Source organism: Tenrec ecaudatus, chromosome 12 (assembly GCF_050624435.1).
Source record: "Tenrec ecaudatus isolate mTenEca1 chromosome 12, mTenEca1.hap1, whole genome shotgun sequence".
NCBI lineage: Eukaryota > Metazoa > Chordata > Mammalia > Afrosoricida > Tenrecidae > Tenrec > Tenrec ecaudatus.
This window is the reverse complement of record NC_134541.1, coordinates 20,445,139-20,465,625: the sequence shown is the minus strand read 5'-3', so window position 1 is coordinate 20,465,625 and position 20,487 is coordinate 20,445,139.

Below are 20,487 nucleotides of genomic sequence, written 5' to 3'. Positions count from 1 at the left end.
GACCGTGTGGCCTCTATGCCAAGGGCAGAAATCTGTACCAGGGACCATGCTCTCTATGCTTCTCTGTGGGGCTTGACAGCTTTGAAGGTCTGTAGATCTACTGTCACTCTGGGGCTAGAGACAGCGCTGAGAAAGGAGGTAGCTGAATGGCTGGGCGTAACTCTCAGACACTGGCCAAAGTAGGGGAGATTTGAGGGTCTAAATGTCCTTCCCTAGAGCCTGCAGTCAAAACAAATAGTTCATATGGCTGAGGTTGCTACTCATTTTTTTCACTCCTAGATGGATATGGTCTTGAATTTTGGCAAATATGAATAATCATTGTAAAACCAGCTCCTTGATAAAGGGAGCCATGTTTCCAACACTCAGCATGCCTCCAGACCATGTAGGAAGGTTTTACACTCACCAAGGCATTTCATTTTCTCAAAGAGACTGTGCAGGCAGCGATTTACCTCTGTTGTAGATGCTCAGAGGGGGTTAAGTCACTTGTCCAAGGTCACTGCTCCAGGAAGGTGAGGAAGCTAAGCTTTGAACCTAGTGTCTGACTTGAAAGTCCTGCAAGCTGGGTTTTGGTTTGTTGTCCAGCTCACAGTTTCCAATGATGCAATCCACTTACTATGGGCTGGTCCATTCAGCCCTTAATTCTCCAACACTGGAAATAATTGGCCCAGTTTGCAGAAGAAGAGACTCTGAGACAGAGAGTAAGTCACGTGGTGTAAGTCACATGCTCGTGACCAGCACAGCGGGGATTCCAACTCCGGCTGTCTGATTCAAGAGCTCTTCTCCTTCCTCTGCAATGGCGGTTTCCATGTCACATTAGGGAAAGAAACAGCAGGGAGTCCCTGTGGAGGATTTTCAGGAGCCCCAGATTGTGTGATTGATTTCAGCTGATGCCCTAAAGAAATTGGAGGTGCCCAACGGGCTCCGTTCGAGGCAGGTAGTTTGGGCACACTGCCTGTGCCGTGGGCAGAAGACTTCCCATGGCAGCCCTGGGCACACACACCCAGCCCACACGTGGGAAGGCTGAGCCAGCTCCCTCTTGCTGCGTTATTGATGTGGAGTGAGTTGAAGGTTATTGCAATGAATAATAAATGAGCTATCATAGTGGAGCCGATTATTCCGAAGTGTTACCGATGCTTGTGTTGATAAAAATGAATAAATGGCTAAGTGTTTGTGGGGAATGGAGGAGAAAAGGCATAAAGAGGAAATTCATATGTGCCTCTGATGGTTAGAAACAATGAGTCTTGAAAAAGAGGCAATCAAGGAATGGGATAAAACAGCTCTGTGATTTGTTATGTAGGGAAAATAATGACAGCATCTTTCATCTCTGGCCACGTTGGCTGCATAGTGGTAATAGACATTGGCTTTGAGCAGAGGAGATAAGAGACCAGAAGAAAAATAAAGTTCAGAACAGTGACTACAAGAGCCAAATTGCTGCTTGGCTTTTCTTGTTGAGAGGAAGGGCCCAGATGCAGCCATTTCAGGCCTCTGGTGGCCAGAGGAGAGAGTCGTAGATGCCTTACCTGGGAGAGACTCCCACCTTGGTAGTCAAGGTTAGATGCAGGAGGATTAGGACAAAACCCATCAACCATTGGGTGACTCCTTATCCAGGTGATCTTGAGCCAGGTGTTTGCAAGTCCCTCCTCCCCCATGAAGACACACCCCCAAGAACAATTCCTTTGAAGTTGGCTATAACGTCTCCTGTTTCTTTCCTACTTATAAAAACCATATCAGAATGCCAACAATTGAAAATGATGCTGTGTTGCCTGTTCCCAAACTGTGTGCTGAGGGGCTACAGTACACAGCAGCAAACTCAGAGGGGTGCCGGGGAGTACCTTAAGGGTTTTGAGGGGAACCTAGCAATGTGTGACATAACTACTAGCTTAGGCTAGTTCACAGTTTCAACGTGAGATTGCGCCGCACTCATTTGATGATGTCATGTCTTTGCAAAGCGGAGTGTTCAATCGCTGTGATAAAAATCAGGTGCAGGATACAAAGCAGTGGAGACTAGGCAAGGAGGGCGGTGACGTCTGCTTCGATTCCAAGGTTTCAGAAGTTGTGCGTTTCCCAAATGGTACGCATGCCCTCTTAGCAGGTAATCAGAATTATTTAAGAGTGAAATAGAAACATATTTTCTCTGAATATCACTATATTAGTTTTAAATAAGTGTCTAATTTGTAATGGAGGAGCCTCAGTGGCACAATGGTTAAGCGCTCAGCTGCTAATGGAAATGTTGTCAATTTGAGCCCATCCAGGGCTCTGCAGGAGAAAAGTGTGTCCATCTGCTCTTGGAAAGATTACAGCCTGGACTACCAACTTCACACGGAGAGGGAAGAAGGCCAGAATCAGCAGATAACTTCTCAAGAAGAATGACTAAGTCGGAGGGCTGGCTTTACCTACCTTTAGCACCTATCATACAGCCACAGTGGTCAAAACACCATGGTACTGGTATAATGACAGGTATTTAGACCAATGGAAAAGAACTGAAAACCCAGAAATGAAATCATCAGCATACAGGCAACTGATCTTTGATAAGGGCCCAAAACATATCAAATGGGAAGTAGATGCCCTCTTTAACAAGTGGTGCTGGAAAAAAAAGATATTTACCTGCAGAAAAATGAAGCAAGACCCTTACCTCACTCCACGCACAAGAACAACATCAAGGTGGATCACAGACCACGAGGTAAAATCCCAAACTATTAAGGCATTCAATGAGAGAATTGGGACAAACCTAAGAACTTTGGCACAGGGAATACATAGGCTATCAGAAATAGGGAAGGACACAAACAGAGGAAGCACAAATTGACAGGTGGGATATACTGAAGATAAAACACCTGTGTACATCGAAAGAATTCACCAAGAGAGTAATTAGAGAGCCCACAGACTGGGAAAACATCTTTAGCAATGATTCATCAGACAAAGGCCTTATTACTAAAATCTACAGTACTCTGTTAGCCTACAATAAGATAAAAACCAAATTGCCCACTAAGGATGTAGGCAAAGGACCTGAACAGACGTTTCAAAAGGGCAGAAATCTGAATGGCCAATAAACACATGAGAAAATATTCTTGATCATTAACCATAAGGGAAACGAAAATTAAAACAACTATGAGATACCACCTAACACCCTCAAAGATACCCCAATTCAAAAAATTCAGAAAGCAACAAGTGTTGGAGGGGGGGTATAGTGAGCTAGGAACTTTCATCCACTGCTGGTGGACCTGTCGGTATGTGCAGCCATTACGGAAATTGATTTGGCAAGACCTAAAACAAATGGAAATTGAGCTACCACATGACCAAGAAATCCCCCTACTGGGCATATACCCAGAAGAGGTAAGAACCAGATCATGGCCAGACATCTGTGCTCTAATGTTCATTGCAGCACAGTTAACAATTGCAAAGAGTTGGAAACAACCTAAATTTCCATCAATGGACTAATTAATTAAAAAACTCTAGTATATACATACAATGGAGTAGTATGTGTCCCTAAAAAGCCGTGATGAAAGCATGAAGCACATCATCGCATGGAAAGAGTTGGAAGAAATTATGCTAAGCGAAGTAAGTCAAGCACAAAAGAGCAAGTACAACGGGACTCCACTGAAGGAAGCTTAACAAGCACAAGGGGCATAGGGGAAAAACCACTAAGTGCATTCCTTCCTGGGCAAGGCCCAGACACTCTGGCAGGGGACAGACCCAACCCTCGGATGCATATGGCAGCCGACTAAAAAGGAGGGGAAAAGGAAAAAAAGTAGACATGGATAGTGGGGGAACAGGACACTACAGGAAAGGGAGCGAGGGACCAGAACTCAACCTGGGTTGCCAAGCCTTGAGAGCAACATACTGGCATGCAGCAGTGAACTCAGAGAGGTGTGTGGGGCCTGCCCAGACCAGCTACATCAACCCTTCCCCAGAAGATTGTGTTACAGAGGACAGTACTGAGGATACAGGCTGAGGGGAGTGGCCGGTCTTCCCAGACCACACAGGAGCAAACTAAGAGGGAAGGAGAGTGAAGGCAGAGAGAGGGAGAGGGGAGAGGGGAGGGGGAGAGAGAGCGAGACAGAGAGAGAGAGAGAGAGAGAGAGAGAGAGAGAGAGAGAGAGAGAGAGAGAGAGACAGAGAGAGACAGAGAGAGACAGAGAGAGACAGAGACAGAGACAGAGAGAGAGAACCGTATCCTGGCCCACCAAGCCCTGAAGATGACACTCTTGCTTGGGGCAGCCAAGGCACAGAGAGGGCCATATGGCTGGTCCCACCATGAGACACAATGTCCCCTCACTGACCCATAGCACTGCAGGGGACAGCACTGGAGACAGTGCGGGAATTGTGCCCAGCCTGACATCTCACCCCCAGCCCCACCTCACCAGGGTGAAACACGGAAAGTAGCACAGCAGAGCAAGGGGAGTAAAGCAATGCAGTCCCCGAGGAATCCTGAGAACAGACTTCCGACTCAGAGGGCAGAGCTTGGCACCTTATCAGACTCAATTGGAAAACATACATAAGGGTCAGCAGACAGACCTGGAACTATTAATAGGCCCATTTTTATTCTTTCTTCCCTTTTTTTTCATGTCTATCTATATAAGATAGGCAAGATAAATAATCCTGAGGAGAAAACAATGGGACTGATGGTCTCGGGGGACAAGGGAGAGGAGGAGATGGGAGAAAGGGAGTGGGGATCCAACAAACTCAGGGACAAGGGAACAGCAAGAGATGGAAAATCGATGGCAAGGAGGGTATAGAATGCCTCGTGGGGTTTGATCAAGCGCAATGTGGCTGAGAGAAATTATTGAGAGCTGAATGAAGATTGAACATGATAGTGGGGTAGGAGGAAGTAGAAGGAAATAGAGGAAAGAATTGGGAGGCAAAATATATTTATAGAGGTATAAATAGAGGCATGCATATCTGTAAATTTATTAATATATAACTATAGGGATATATCTATGCACATATATTTACATGTTAAGTATCAAGGTAGAATCAGATGGACACTGGGCCTCTACTCAAGTCCTCCCTCAACGCAAGAACACACTTTGTTCTAATAACTTGGCATTCTGTGATGCTCACCTTCCTAACACGACCGCTGAAGACAAAATGGGTGCATAAGCAAATGTAGTGAAGAAAGCTGATGGTGCCCGACTATTAGAAGATACAGTGTCTGGGGTCTTATAGGCTTGAAGGTAAACAAGCAACCATCTAGCAAGGAAGCAACAAAAGCCCACATGGAAGTAAGCTTCGGACTTTGACAGCAGACGACAGCTAATTGTTAGGACATAAATACTTACCACATTGTTTGAAAAGAACAACTTAACACATGTAATTGCTCAGTATTTCTTTTGGCCTGGCGACTCCTTGAAAAGATTTCAGAAACACAAACGAGGCTGTTAACAGTGAGTGGAGGAGCCTCTGTGCTAAGTACAGAGTCAGGGTCCCGTGGGAAACCACTGGCACTCTTTCTAAGGGTGTTGGCAGGACGTGGGAGAATCCCAGGGACAGGACAATCTCCTGTAGTTAGTATTGGCAGCTCTGGTGGTGCTGGAGGGTAAGGGGCTGGACTGCCAACCATAAGGTTGATGGTTCAGACCCACCAGTTGCTCTGTGGGGGAAAGATGAGGCTCTCTGCTCCCATGAATATTTGCAGCTTCAGAAACCCTGTGTGAGTCTGACCCAGCAATATGGCAGTGGGCGTTGTCTAAAGGGGTACAGGATTGGAGGGGGGCAGGGATGGAGAGCCTCATTCTTCTCCTCTCCCCATTGGCCAAACCCATCCAGAAGCCAGACGACAAGGGAGCTTCTGGATGTAGAAGTCAGTTTACCTGGAGCAAAAGAGGTGGAGACAGGCCGAGGCTACACATAGTCACATAGGTGATATCTAATATATGCTACTGTAGGGCTAAATCTGAAACTGCTCTTGTTTATAAAAATAAGTAATTTCTTCCCTGAACATCGCACTCAGTAAGGACATAGTAAGCATTGATCATGCATTTTCCCATGTGTCCTGACGAGTTGAGTACTTTACTTGCTTTACTTCATTTAATCTGAAAACAACCTTATAAAGCAAGTTCTATTGTTCACATTGAAATGGAGTCTGTAATAGATACATGATAGAGTGGTTGTGAGAAAGAGAGGAAATGCATTAAGGTAGCATATCCGGGAAAAGAGTGGATATCAATCATTAGAAAATATTTTTGCTATAGTCAATTTTATTGAAAAACAAAATGAAAAACCAAAACCAAAAGCAATAAACCAACTTGCCAGTAGGGAAGAACAAGTGTTAGCCAACCAATAAAGCTGTTCCTTCCCAGCAGAGCCGAGACTGTGGAGTGCGCCCTCCTCAGGTGGCCCAAGACTATGGCAACGTAGGACAGAGCAACAGGCAGGTTGGCTTCCTGACCCATGGAGGCAGAGATCAGGGCACTATGTAACTAAGAGACAGAACAAGAGGGAGACTTGTTCACTGGCTAAGGAGACCAGAGAGCATATCCTTACTGTTTGATGATCCTGACTTGCAGTAACCTGTTCATTCCCTAATAAACCCCCTTACTTGGGGGAAGATGCTCCTTCCCTTGACAGTTGGGTCTTCCAGTGGAAATTAGCACGATGGCACCAACCCCTTGCGAGCTACATGTGATGTAGGTGACAAAAGCTGGTCTCTTCTGAATTTCCCACCCTGAAGTGCTAAGGATCAAACCAGCAACCTGGAGGCCTCATCAGGTTTCCAGGTCTTGCAAAGCTCAAGCTACAATGCTGGTCTGACATAGCTACCACACTCTGATCTCTCTGAGCTCTTCACATGGTTTCTGGACACTGAAACCACATTTATCTTTTCCCAACTCATCAATAATATCAAATTCTTGGGAGAGAACTGTCTCAATTTTAAGTCTCCCATGCTAAAACTTTCCTTAAACAGAGTGAAAAATGAGTGAATGGTTGTATTAATAGTATATGAAAATGTGATTTTTTAAAGAAATATCATATATATTGTTATTTTTGAGATGCAGAAACCTGCATTCATGTAATATCACCATACTTTCGGTCAGTAAGGTTGTGCCTGACTCATGTGACAAAATTAAGAATATTATTTTATTTTCAGGTGGTTGTACGTAAAACATCCTACCTTCCTGATATCTGGGTGAGTTAAAAAATCATTTTTCTGGGCTATTGTATATGACATAAATTTTAAGTTCTAGGAATATTATGAGTATCACCACCAGCATATCTTTATAAGGAACTCATGGCGTGTCCTTTACACGTTCTTAATTACATTATCTTAATGTGATAGTTGGGTTGTGTGTCATCTTCACTGGACTGGGATTCTCAGTGGCAGTTGAGGTCTAGTGATTCCCCATGATGGGACCTCACATAATGTAGTCAACTCTGTGATAGGATCTCCTGTGAACAGCCAAGCAATTGAAAGACGATTAGGGTGGAGTGCAACTCTCTTACTCAGGCCACTGAAAGATTTCCTTGGGGGTGTGGCCTAATTCCTATATAAAAGTAGACCCCGTTGCACCCTTGCCTGCTTTTTGCTGGGTTTGGATTCTGCATGTCTTGCCGACCTTCGGTCCTTTGGACTTGATCCAATGACCTGCCCTATTGCTTGCTGATCTCAGGAGTCATCACTGGCCTGCCACCTGACTTTGCCATCTGACCTACTGACATTTGGTTTATTCACCTCTCCAGTTACAAGCCTGACCTGCTTGTATTCATCCACCTCGGTGGCCTGTGGTGTTCCTGCCAATCTGAATTCATCAGCCCGTGAAGCTCAGGGAGTTAGGAGAAGCTGCCATCTTAACATCAGGCCCACGGCCTTGAAACCGCCTACTTCTACAGTTGACCATGCTCTGTGAGGCAGAGCAGCAGGCCAGTGTCGTGGCCAACATATGCCCACAGATGCAGAGGCCAACGAACCTCATGGCTGAGGGGCTGGACACCAGAAAGAGACTTAACTGCTGGCTGCGGAGAGGCGGTGCTGCAGATCAGTGACAATGTCCTTATTGTTTACCGATCCTAAAATAAGTCTAGTTAGCCTTTCTTTCTGACACATATAAGATTCCCCCACCTTCCCCAATCTTTTGAAATAAGGACACTAGTATAGGGATCTCAGGGCCCATAGTCACTGAGTCAGATGATAGTTAAGCCTTTCCCTCTTAATTCAAAGAATGTGATCATCCAGGATACTCAGGGCTAATGTTGAAGAAGTTGCTGAACCTACTGGAGTTGGCCCATGTCTCTTTTGGATGCTTTGAGACCTCAACTGAGAGCTGGATAAGGTGGCTTCTGAGGCTCTCACAGACTCCATGGGCCACCTCTTCAATCAACCCCTTGCCTTCAAGTCAATTCTGACCCATAGAGACTTTACAGGACAGAGTGGAACTGATTTCCAAGGCTGTCTTTTCAGAAACAGGCTGTTTCATCTTTCTCTCGTGGAGACACTGGTGGGTTTGAACACTAGCTTTTTAGGTGGCAGCGGAACACTTAGCCACCATGTCCCAGGACTCTTTGGTGATCTCCTGGGAGTCCACAATTGAGAGCCTGGGCTGGGTCTGATGCAAGTTTTGAGGTCCAAGGTGCAGAACTGGTCTCTGTGAGACTCATTCATTTTATAAAGAGATGGATGAACTACATGAGCTTAGATACTTCCTATTACAGTTGAGGTTGGTTCTTGTTTGCCTGAGTGAGTTCAGAAGAACCGTATGTTAATCAGTGTATCAGCTATGACTCACACAGGCAGAAGGGATGACTGTGGAACATCGGGGCCTCTGCTAGCTGCTGCAACCATTGCCACGTTAGTTGGCAACACCTATGGACCCACATGTTTTCCTACTTAAATGCACTCTTAATTTATGCTAGCACCGTGTCAGATGGTCCACAATGCCTGAGCTTCCCACGGGTGTGGAGGGTGACTTTCTGTCGTTGTCTCACTCAGGGTGTTGAAACCAAACTCCCCTGTGAATTGGCCTTGCTTCCTACACTTGGCTTGATAGGACTCTTGCTTTATGGAGGTCTTTTCTAAGCACAGCTTCTCTCTCAGGATCCATGTGGGGTCTTGAGAGGACATAGCTTCAGGCTCCAAGTCCCTCCTAGTTAAGCACGCCAGTCAGTCTCCACAGACAGCATTTCAAGCATGAAGAGAAACACAGCAAGTCAAGAGCGGTCTGATGAGGAAGAAAGCGCCTCCCTGGACCTCCCAGAAAAGGCTGCTCTTCTGAACAGCCACCCAGCTAACTCTGAGACGGAAGCAAGCAACGCCGGCCCTTCCATGGGAAAGGAGATGGATGTTTTAGACTGGATCTTTGAAGGATGTGGTGCTCAGCAAACAGAGGCAATGGCAATTTAAAGCTCTGTGGTTGGGCAGGGATGGAGGGAAGATAAGTAGGAGCATGGATAGGAATTCAGAGAAACTGAGGCCCAAGCTGCAAAGTGTCTCTTGTGCCATGTGGAGGCACAGTGGTTCTCACACGTGGGCGTGCATCAGAATTACCCAAGAGGCTGCTGAAACTCAGGTTCTGGAGCTTCGCACCTGGAGTGGCTGATTGTAGGTCAGAAAGGTGCCAAGTAATGCTGTTGGTCTGAGGACTGGGCTTTGAGAATCACTGCTATCGAGTCTGAAGGTTGGCCAATGGACTACTCTTAAATGCATCCTCTGCAGGAATGTGACCAAAATCACGTTTGTGTGTATGGGAGAAAGTTTCTGAGAATTGTTGCCGAGACCATGTTGGAGCAGGGAGTGTGTGTGTGTGTGTGTGTGCGCATGGGGCCACAGGGAGATCAGTTAGATGGTGGTTGAGATAGTTGAAGCAACAGATGATGAGGCCTGAACGAAGTGGGCCTAAGCAGGTGGACATGTGGGGGGTGGACAGTCTGCTGCCGGCCCCCTAACAGGTTCCACATGATCAGTCCACGTTGTACTGCCATTTGGTCTCGTCTCCCAGCGACTCATTCTGCAGGTGGGATCACTGAGGGTCTGAGTCATTCCCTCAGCTCCACCCTGGGCAGCACAAGGGCACAGGGCTGCCTTTCAATGACAAGAAGTGCTCAGCTTCTCAGGATGATCTATTGCAGTTTTCATTTTATCAGCACATTTTATTCAATTTTATTAGGTCATTTAGCAAATAATTTTAATTTTCTGCTTAGATCAGAATTTCGGAAAGTAATGTACTGTTGTACTGTTAATGAGTCCCCTAATAAGCTTTGGGAGAATGCTATTTGCAAATCATTCCCTCCCATAACTGTCACTCACCCTGGTGGCCAACTAACACATTCCTCAGCCACCACTCTCCTTGAGCAGGGAGGGGACTCAGATATTCCTGACATGCCAGGGCCTCCTGGGAAATATTTTTGAGGGAAGGCAGATCCGAGAGTCAATGGATTTTGGCTGCCACGTTGTGACCACTACTCTACTCTTGTTTTCCTGCATGGCCAGCTGGTTCAGAACCTCAAAATGGAATGATGTGCTAATTTACATGGACTGAGGCCTTGTCACAACTTAATGGGTTAACCACGAGGCAGTCCAGAATGTCAGTGGAAAGATGTTGACAGACACAAACAGACACAACGTTGACTGAACACTGCGAAGTGCTGGCCGATCCCCAGTGGGGCAAATGATTAAGGCACTTGGCTCCAAACAAGACGTTGGAGGTTTGAGGCTTGCCCAGACATACCTCCAGAGAAAGGTCAGATGGCCTCCCTCCCTCCCAAAACTCTGCCCTTAAAAACTGCATGGATCCTGGAAAAAGGTTGAACGAGAAGAATAAAGCAGGAAGACTCACACTCTCGGATATTAAAACATGCTGGAGAGCCACTGTAATGAAAACAGGCTGGTACGTCAGTCACAGAGGACACACGGACCAACGGAATAGAACTTTGGATCCAGAAATAAACCCAGACATCTCTGGTCAACTGAGTTTTGGCAAGGTTGTTAAGGCCATTCATTGGGGGAAAGACAAGGCTTTTCAGTAAATGGTGCTGGGAAAATTGGATTTGCACCTGGAGGAAAACAAAGCAGGATATTTGCCTCACAGCCAACACAAAACTAATTTCAAAAGGTCAAAATGAGCAAACAAACACTATTAGATTCTTGGGCAAACAAGCAGGGAAATGATGTCAGGCCTAGCTTTCAATAACAGATGGTTTCATATAGTAGCAAAAGCACAGGTAACAAGAGATAAAATAGGTAAAGAGGATCCATACAGATGAGAAATGTTTGTTCATCAAAAACCTTTCCTAAAAAAGTAGAAAGACACACTACTGATTGGGAAAGTGTCTCTGGACAATAGTCTAATAATCAAAATATATTTATATATACACATATATTTGGCAACTTAATAAAAAGACAATCCAATCATAAAATGGGCAAAGGGCTTGAATAGACATTTCACCCAAGAAGACATTCAAAGGGCCACCAAGCACATGGAAAAGATGCTCAGCATGATTAGCTGAGAGATGCAAACCCAAACTGCACTGAGACATCGTTGCCATGGGAAAAGATGGTGAGGAGGGTGTGGGCAGCCCAGTGCTTCCTTCAGTCATTACAGAGGATCTCTAGGAGTCAAAGCCACTTTGATGGCACCTAACAACAGTAACAACAGAAGCTGGCTAAGATAAACAACAGAAGTAAACAAACAATCCATTAAAATCAAAACAAACCCAGAAAGTAACAAATGCTGGCAAGGATGTAGTGAAGTCAGAACCCTTACCCACTGCTGAGGGGCAAGTGAAAGGTGTAACCACTGGAAAATAGTTTGGTGGGCCCTAACATACATACAAGTAGAACTACCATATGATCCAGCAACTTTCCCGAGTCTACATGACTTGAAAGCAGAGACTCAAAAAGAGAAATGTACACTAACATTCACTGCAGCACTATTCATAATAGCCCCCAAAGTGGAAACAACCCAGTGCCCATCAGCCAATGAATGGATCAACAAAATGCTATACCTACACCATCACAGTGCACTCGGAGAATACGCAGCCAATAGGAGAAATGAAGTTTTAATAAGCCCTGCAATATAACTGCCGCTTGAAGACAGTATATGAGTGAAATAAACTGATCACAAAAAGACAACGATAGTAGGATCTGACTTGTGTAAAAAAAAAAAGGATCTCTGGCGGGGTCGTGGGATACTCATTGGATCCCTAACTGCAAGGTCAGCAGTTTGAACACACCAGCCGCTCCTTGGGAGAAAGGTGAGGCCGTCTGCTGTCATAAAGACTTACAGCCTTAGACACCCACATAGGCTGTTCCACTCTGTCCTACAGGGTCTCTCTGAGTCAGAGTGGACTCAATCGCAGTGTCATCTTTTGGGTATTGTTGCTTGTATCCAAAAAATTTGAAAAGGCAAATGCATCTAGAACAAAATGTAGACACTTACTATGGGTGCTCAGAAGACTCATGGATACCGAGTCGATTCTGACTCATAGTGGCTGTGTGGGTGGAATTGCCTCTGAGGGGTTCTGAAGCTGTAAAGCGTCATGGGAGTGCTCTCCTCAGAACTACTGGGGACATTGTGATGAAGAGGCCAGCTCCAACCCGCTGCCCCAGCAGGGTTCCTCACCAAGTGTACAGAACCCGAAACCACACGCCCTGCCATTGAGTCCATTCTGAGTCCCAGTGCCCTAGGCAGCGTTTCTGAGGTTCCACATTCTATCTGCTCTCTTCTCTATGGGAGCACAGAGCCTCGTCTTTCGCCAGGAAATGGCTGGTGGGTTTGAACTGCCAACCTTCAGATGAACAGCTCAAATGCTTCACCTGCAGTGTCCACAGGCAGGAGGGAGGGAGGAAAGCGGCTTCCTTGTGATGGAATATTACACTGGCTATTGTAATTGTTGTCAATACATTTTATACCTGTAAAAAGTTGTATGATAAATATATGAGAGGGCTTCAAAAAGTTCACGGAAAATTCCAATATCTTTTAATCCCATTTTTTCCACAAACTTTTCAAAAGTTCCCTCATATTTGCAATAGTGACCTTCCCACACGGTAGCTTCTGAGGCTGCTTATTATGTAGAACCGCACACCTCATGTGATTTGGTACGTTGGGTTGGAGCTATCTTGGCTTGGAAATTCAGGATCCTCGTTTCATGGGAAATCCCAATTAATTGGCCAAATAATGGATTTGGTGCTTCTCTTTTATCTCCTAGTTCATTGTGTGGTGGTACAAACAAACAAACAAACAAAACAACAACAACACACCTCACTGCCATAGAGTATATGCCTACTCACAGTGACCCTGCATGGCAGGGAAGAGCTGCCTCGGTGCGTTTCAGAGACTGTAATTGTTTATGGGAGTAGAAAGCCCCGGCTTTCTCCGTAGGAGCAGCTGGTGGTTTTGAACTGCTGACCATGAAGATTGCAGCCCAGCTTGCAACTACAACACCACCAGGGCTGCATGTGATGCTTAGGGGTTAAAAGTTTACAAGCAGCCATCCAGAGAACAATTGGTCTTCAGTCACCTGGAACAACAGAAGAAGAGTCAGGAGTAGGAGGAAGATGTGGAATGTGTGACTAGGTGTCTCTGGTAGCAACCACCTCCTTAACCACAGAAGAACTGGATGGTGCCCAGTTTGTTATTGTTGTTAGGTGCCAGTGAGACTGTTCTGACTCACAGTGACCCGATGTTCAACAGAGTGAAACACTGCCCTGTCCTGAGCCATCCTCTTAATTTGCTTATGTTTGAGCCCATTGTTGGGGCTCCCGGGTTAGTCCATCTCTCTGGAAGTCTTCTCTTTCTTGTTGACCCTGCTGTCCTTTCCCAGGGACTGGTGCCTCATGATAACCTGTCCAACATATGTGCGAAGAAGTTTGACACCTTTATTTCGACGGAGCGTTCTGCCTGTACTTCCAAGACAGAGTTGTTTGTTCTTCTGACAGCCCATAGAGTTTTCAATATTGTTTGCCACACTACAACTCAAATGTGCTATTTTTCTCTTGTTTTCCTTATTCATTGTCCAACTGGTGCCCAGCTACCATTTTTAAAATTTGACCAAAGATTTCAGAGCAGAATCCTCATCAAAAGGGGTCAGTGCAGAACAAAATGACAACTTTTATTGACTCTGAATTTTTAAAACCATGGAAGGTGGATCAGTCCACGTAACAATTGCCCTGAGATAATCTTTAAACCGAAAATATCTCCTGAAGTTCCCTTGACACAAAACAATAGTTTAAATTAAGTAGTAGAAAAGGTTTGCCTTGAGCATTATGCTCTTTGGACTTTACTGATAGGAATTGAAATTCACAACAGCAACTTGAAAGATTAGATAGAGACCTTAATGGACACTGAGTAATGGTTCATGTTGTTGCTATCATTAGCTGCTGTCAGTTGCTTTCAACTGGTAGTGACTCTGGAGGACAGAATGGAAGATCAAGGAGGGTGACAATGACCGGACAACTGGACAAATGTCCCCAAATTGTACATGTAGACACAGTTGAATGGTGTATGTTTTGCTGTATATATTCACAGCAGCAACAATAAAACAAATACTGCTCTGTGGTTTAAATATAATTAGCACCATGCCACACACACCATTCTTCAACTTTTTGTTTTTCATTCTCAAAAGGTCTTAGACATCTATTCAAGGTCATGTACAAAGATTTCCCTCTTCTCTTAATTGCTGTATGGCTTTCTCTATAGTGTGAATACAACACAGTCTCTTAAGCCATTTCCTTATTGATGGCCATTTAGGTTGTTTCTATTTTTTCCTTATTGTGAACAATGTTGCAATCAGCATCCTTGTATATTCAGTCCCTTTCTGCACATGTGTAATTATCTTTTTTGAAGGATAGATTGCTGTAATTAAAATCATTGGGTCAGTGGGTATATGTGTATGTTCTTCAATAGGTCCTCTGAAAAGCTTTACTGTTGCATATCTCCACCACGCAATTATTGGTGAAAAAAATAGAAGAAAATCTCCAGGAGATAGGGCTAGTCAAAGAGTTCCTAGATTTAACACCCAAAGCATGATTTATAAATGGAAACAATGTGAAGTTCAACTTCCTAAAAAAAAAACCACCAATAAAACCCAACAACTTACCCTCTGTGAAAGATCCAGTTAAAATGATGCAAAGCTACAGAGTTGGAGACAATAATAGCAAAGTACACATCCAACAAAAACTATTATTTAACACATAAAAAAGTGCTCAAAATCTAACAAACAAACAAATAAATAAAATCCCAACCAAAAAAGTCTATCCATGTAGAAAATTTGCAAAAGATATGAGGATACAAGTGCCTGAAGTCCAGGTGGAAGACAAGCACATAAAATGTTATCCTTAGCCCTTTGGGAAACATAAAACCCAAATAAGATGGTACTATGTACCTGTCAGAATGCAAACATTAAAAAAAAGTGACACCATCAAATTCTGGCAAAGCAGAGAAACGGGATCACTCATATACTGCTGGAGGGTATGTAAAATGATATAATCACATGGAAAAAATTGGGATACTAGGGCCTGCAATCATGGCATACCCCAATTAAGCTACTTAGAGGGCCCTGAACCAGTTTTGTAAGTTTTTCTAATCTGAAATAGTGTACATATCCCAATTACGGTCTCTTTCCAATTTCTATAGTCCTGCTTGTGACTGTGAAGAATTTTGATTTGCTGTCAATCATGATTTTGTAATGAGTTTCCTTTGTTGGCCATGCTTTATAATTTAACCAAGTGCCTGCACATTTTTTGGACATTATTATAACCTCATGCTGATGGCTACCTTCATCTGGATGATTTGCTTTTGTCTTTGTCTTGTCTTTAAACTGTTTGAGACTTAATAAAGGGGGTCTCTGTAAAATTTAATTGGGCACATCTTTTCTTCTATACGCATTTGTAGTTGTGACAGTATCAGATTGTTGTGACTGACTGTACAGTGCGTTTTGATATAGAGAAGTGTGAGGCCGCCAAGGTGGTTCTTCTGCTTTAGTAGTGCGTTGTTTATCCGGGGTCTCTTTCCTTTCAATACTAAGTTTATGATGTGTGTTTTCATCTCTTTAAAGAATGTGGAGGGGGTGGTCCCTGGTGGAGACCTGGCCAAGGTGCAGAGAGCTGTGTGCATGCTGAGAAGCACCACAGCCATTGCTGAGGCCTAGGCTCATCTGGACCACAGGTTTGACCTGATACGCCAACTGTGCCTTTGTCCACTGGTACGTGGGTGAGGGGAGGGAGGAAGGAGATTTCTCTGAGGCCCAGGAGGACATGTCTGCCCTTGAGAAGGACTATGAGGAAGTGGGAACAGATAGTGCAGATGGAGAGGATAAGGGTGAAGAGTAGTAACCTGTCGCATTGTACACGCCGTTGTCTTAGGACTTTTATATCTGTTGTCCTGTAAAACTGTCCTGTAACCCCTGTCAATAAAAGTGTTTTATTTTTAAATGGCAAAAAAAGAATGTTGAGGGAATCTATCAATATTGAATAATATCCATAGATCCCTTCGGGTAGTGTTGACATTTTTACAATCTCAAGTCTTCCTATCCACAAGCATAGAATATGGTCCTATTTATGCTGATCTCGTTGGGTTTCTTGAGGAGGTGTTTTGTAGTTTATGCATCCTTGTCTAACAATTTATTTTTTTAATTTAATAAATCTTTTTATTGGGGCTCATACAACTCTTATCACAATCCATACATACACCAATTGAGTAAAGCACCCTTTAACATTCATTGCCCTCGTCATTCTCAAAATTCGCCTTCCACTTGGGTTCCTGGAATCAGCTCGTTTTCCTTTTTTTCCCTCCCCCTCCCTCCCCGCTCCCCCTTTCCCCCTGAACCCTTAATAGTTTATAAATAATTATTTTATCTTATCTTACACTGCCCGCGTCTCCCCTCACCCACCTTCCCGTTGCCCATCCCCCAGAGAGGAGGTTACATGTAGATCCCCAAGATCAGTTCTCCCTTTCTACACCCCCTTCCCTCCCGGTGTCGCCTCTTCCACCGCTGGTCCTGAGGGGTTCATCCGTCCTAGATTCCCTGTGTTTCCAGATCCCTACTGCACCGCTGTGCATCCTCTGGTCTAACCAGGTCCACAAGGTAGAATTGGGGTCATGATAATTGGGGGGGAGGAAGCACTCAAGAACTAGAGGAAAGTTTTGAGTCATTGTGTGATCACCGTCCTCACATAAACACTGAAGACGAATGTGTGCACAAGCAAGTGTGGTGAGGAAGGCTGATGGTGCCCGGCTATTGAGAGATATAGCATTCAGGGACTTAAATAAAGGCTTGAAAGTAAACAAGTGGCCATCTAGCCCAGAAGCAACAAAGCCCACACGGAAGCAGCACACCAACATGTGTGATCATGAAGGGCAGAGGGGACCAGGTTTCAAACAACAAAGGCAGGGAGAAAAAAATCACATCACCATGAATGAGGGGGAGTGCATGATGGGGAACCAATGCCCATCTGTAGACAGCTGGACATCCCTTGCAGAGAGGTAGTGGGGAGGAGATGAGTCACTCAGGGTTCAGTGTAGCAACAATGAAACTCTAACAATTTCCTTATGGCCCCTTTCAGAACCGCTGCTTCAGTGATAAGTGTCTATAGGCTCAGTGATATGAGAATAGGTGAGAGCTGAGAATCCCTCACACTTCCCCTTTAACTTCCCTTCTAACAGATCTCTCTGATTTTAAAGGTGCTATTTCCTGGATGGTTAAAACAAGACAAGATTTTTATCAAGAGACATGCCCGAGTCGCTTCACTGCCACTGAATCCACATGAGAATCTTTGTTATACATGTACCCCTGTGTAGGTTTATGCCTTACTTGAAGCATTGCCTTTGTTGCCAGAAATGATCAAATATCTTTTATTAATCCATTGCTGGAACAGATAGCTGTGAAGATGACCCCACTGACAGCCCATTACTATACAAATTCAAAAATGATTCGGTGGTTCATGTACAAGAAGGCTGTGTGGGCGCAAAGCATTCTCTGGCTGTGGGGAGGGATGGGAGTCTTCGTCTTTGGTAGGCAAAGCCAAGTGCTTTGTTCCACAACCAAATATATCCATGTTCCCATTGTCTCTCTCAAAGCACCATTTGTAACCTAACCCAATAGTCTCTGGGTGAGTGAACTCAGGCTTCCTGTTCTTAATTGTGTTCTCTTGCTTTTCCTATGGAAAGTGAGAAAAAGCCTCATTAGCCAGTTCACTTTGACAGTTTTCCATTCCATCACCAACCTATAATCATTTGCAGTATTTCCAGAACAAAAGCAGCAGAGGGCTCCTCCTTAGTTAATACTGGTGACTCAAGTGTCCAAGACAGAATGGGTGTCAATTGTGCAGAGTAACAAGAAAGGCTTATCTGCTTCCCAGCTCTGGCTGTGGTATATAGCTGTTCCTTCATTTGGAGGTCAAGGAATATTTGTATCAGGCAGTAATCTGTTCCCTGTTGTCAAGATATCAGGACAGTGGTCTTGGTAGCAGGAGACCGGGATCCAGTTCCAGTTGTTTTCTAGCCTTGTAACCTTGAACAAGCTACCAGAAGACAAACGCATAGAGTTGGGCTAGTGCACCAATGGCCAATCCTCTCTGTATCAGCTTTGCTTCACCATCCAACTTGTTTTTGGATGTTTCCAAGACAGTAGCAGTCAATACCTCTTAGGTCCATCTCCCCTCTACAGAATCCAAAAGGTCTGAATATCAAATGTAAAATGGAATTTGTTTACTGAGTTATTCATTGGATGGGATCATATTTGTATCTACCTCTCCAGGTTCACCGACCTAGGAGTATGCTAATATTCATGTCTTGTTTATTATCACAGGAAGGTAGTCCTTCATGGAATCCTCCTAAGAATTCATAAAGAGGTGGCCTGAACTTGTCCACAAATTAGATCTGGTCAGTGTAGCTATCAGGCCTGATCAAGCTGAAACTTTGTCTCTGTGCATGAGAGCAGGTGAAACAGGCTCTCTCTTCTCTTCCCCGCTCCTCTTTCAACATTGCCTTGAAGTCCATGGTGGTGCATCTAAGTGGGGAGCATGACCTCTGTCCCATCTCTGTGCTGTAGTTTGGGCTGCACTGCTTGTGCCCAGAATCTCACATCTTTGATGGAAACATCTCTTTTATCATCCAGCCTTGGCCCTTCTCTGCACAGGGATTCTGCCCCATGTTCGATGCACCTTTGCCCATCTCTTTACTCCATCCAAACAAAAGTCTCTTTATCCATAGGAAAAGCCTCTGGGCCAGAGATTTGAACAAGGAGCATTTTGGAGGGGAGGAACTATTGTTTAAGTCCTCTCACATGCCAGTTCTGGCTTGGTCTGTGTAGTCATGGGCATGGCTCATGGGCATGGGTGGGGCGTCTTGGAGCTTGTTGATCTTAAGTGAAGGAAACAGGTCTGCATGGTTTCCCATCCTTTTCCACTCCGTCTCTCTACATTATTGTTGTTGTTCTTCTTGAAGGACCACGTCCTACATCAGAGCTCCCAGAGACCCTGACTATAGGGGGCTGTGTTGACCTGGAAGGCTATGGGGCTTTTTCAGATAGAGAATCTATAGCTTGGGCAGATGAAGCAAACTCTAGGTTGGACACCAGAACATGGATCTCAGTTTGAACCTTGGTCAGTTTGAGAGCCCGGTGGGCTATGGCACGTAAAATTGGCCCAGGCAAGAAGTTCCGGAGTAAGAGCAAAGAGAGCCAGGCTGTGTCGGAGGCCTTTTGTCATGGCCTTCGTGGCAGAAGTCTGGATCAGCCTGGATGGTTATGACAGCCAGATAAGGCTGTTATTTTAGTTGCCATCAAGTTGGCTCTGATTCACAATGATCTTACGTATAAGAGAATGGAACATTGCCTGATCTTAGTTGGACTCTATTCTGTATGTTTCTAACAATCTATTGGACATCTTCACCTGAAGATCTGATGACCACTTCAGTCTCCCCAAAACTTACTCCTATTGATTCAAATCCAGCTCATAGCAACTTTACAAAACAGAGTAGAACTTCCCCTTTGGGTTTCCAAACTTATACATTTTCACATGAGCAGAGAGCCTCCTCTTTCTCTGTTCCTCATCTTCCCGGGGCTTGAACTGCTGACCTTGCATTTAACAATCCAATGCATAACCATCTAAGTCAGCAGTGTTCTTTTTACAATCTTATGGCCCAGTGGAACCCTTTATTCTCTTCTTTATATTTTCTCTTCTGGACATGGTACCTAATCAATCACCCAGAGCAGAAATCTGTCCCTTCCTCACCCCTTACAACCTCTCACTAAGTCTGTTTTCCTTCCAATATATCCCTTGAAAACTAACGCTTGCCCTCATTGCAATTACTGCTTCTACGTCAGCCCAGCTCCTTCCAATATCTTCCTGCCTCTACTCTCTCTGCCCCTCATGTCTACCTCTACATGGCCATCTCAAGACTAATCGATGCCTGAACCTAAACCTAAACCACGTCTTTCCCCCACCCAGAAAGAATCCTTCAGGGTCAGGAATGACTCAAGAGATCCTCCAGGAGCTGCTGCCCTATCTGACTCTTTCTCCCTCTCCTTCTCCACGGCAGTAATCCTCATAGTCACCATCCC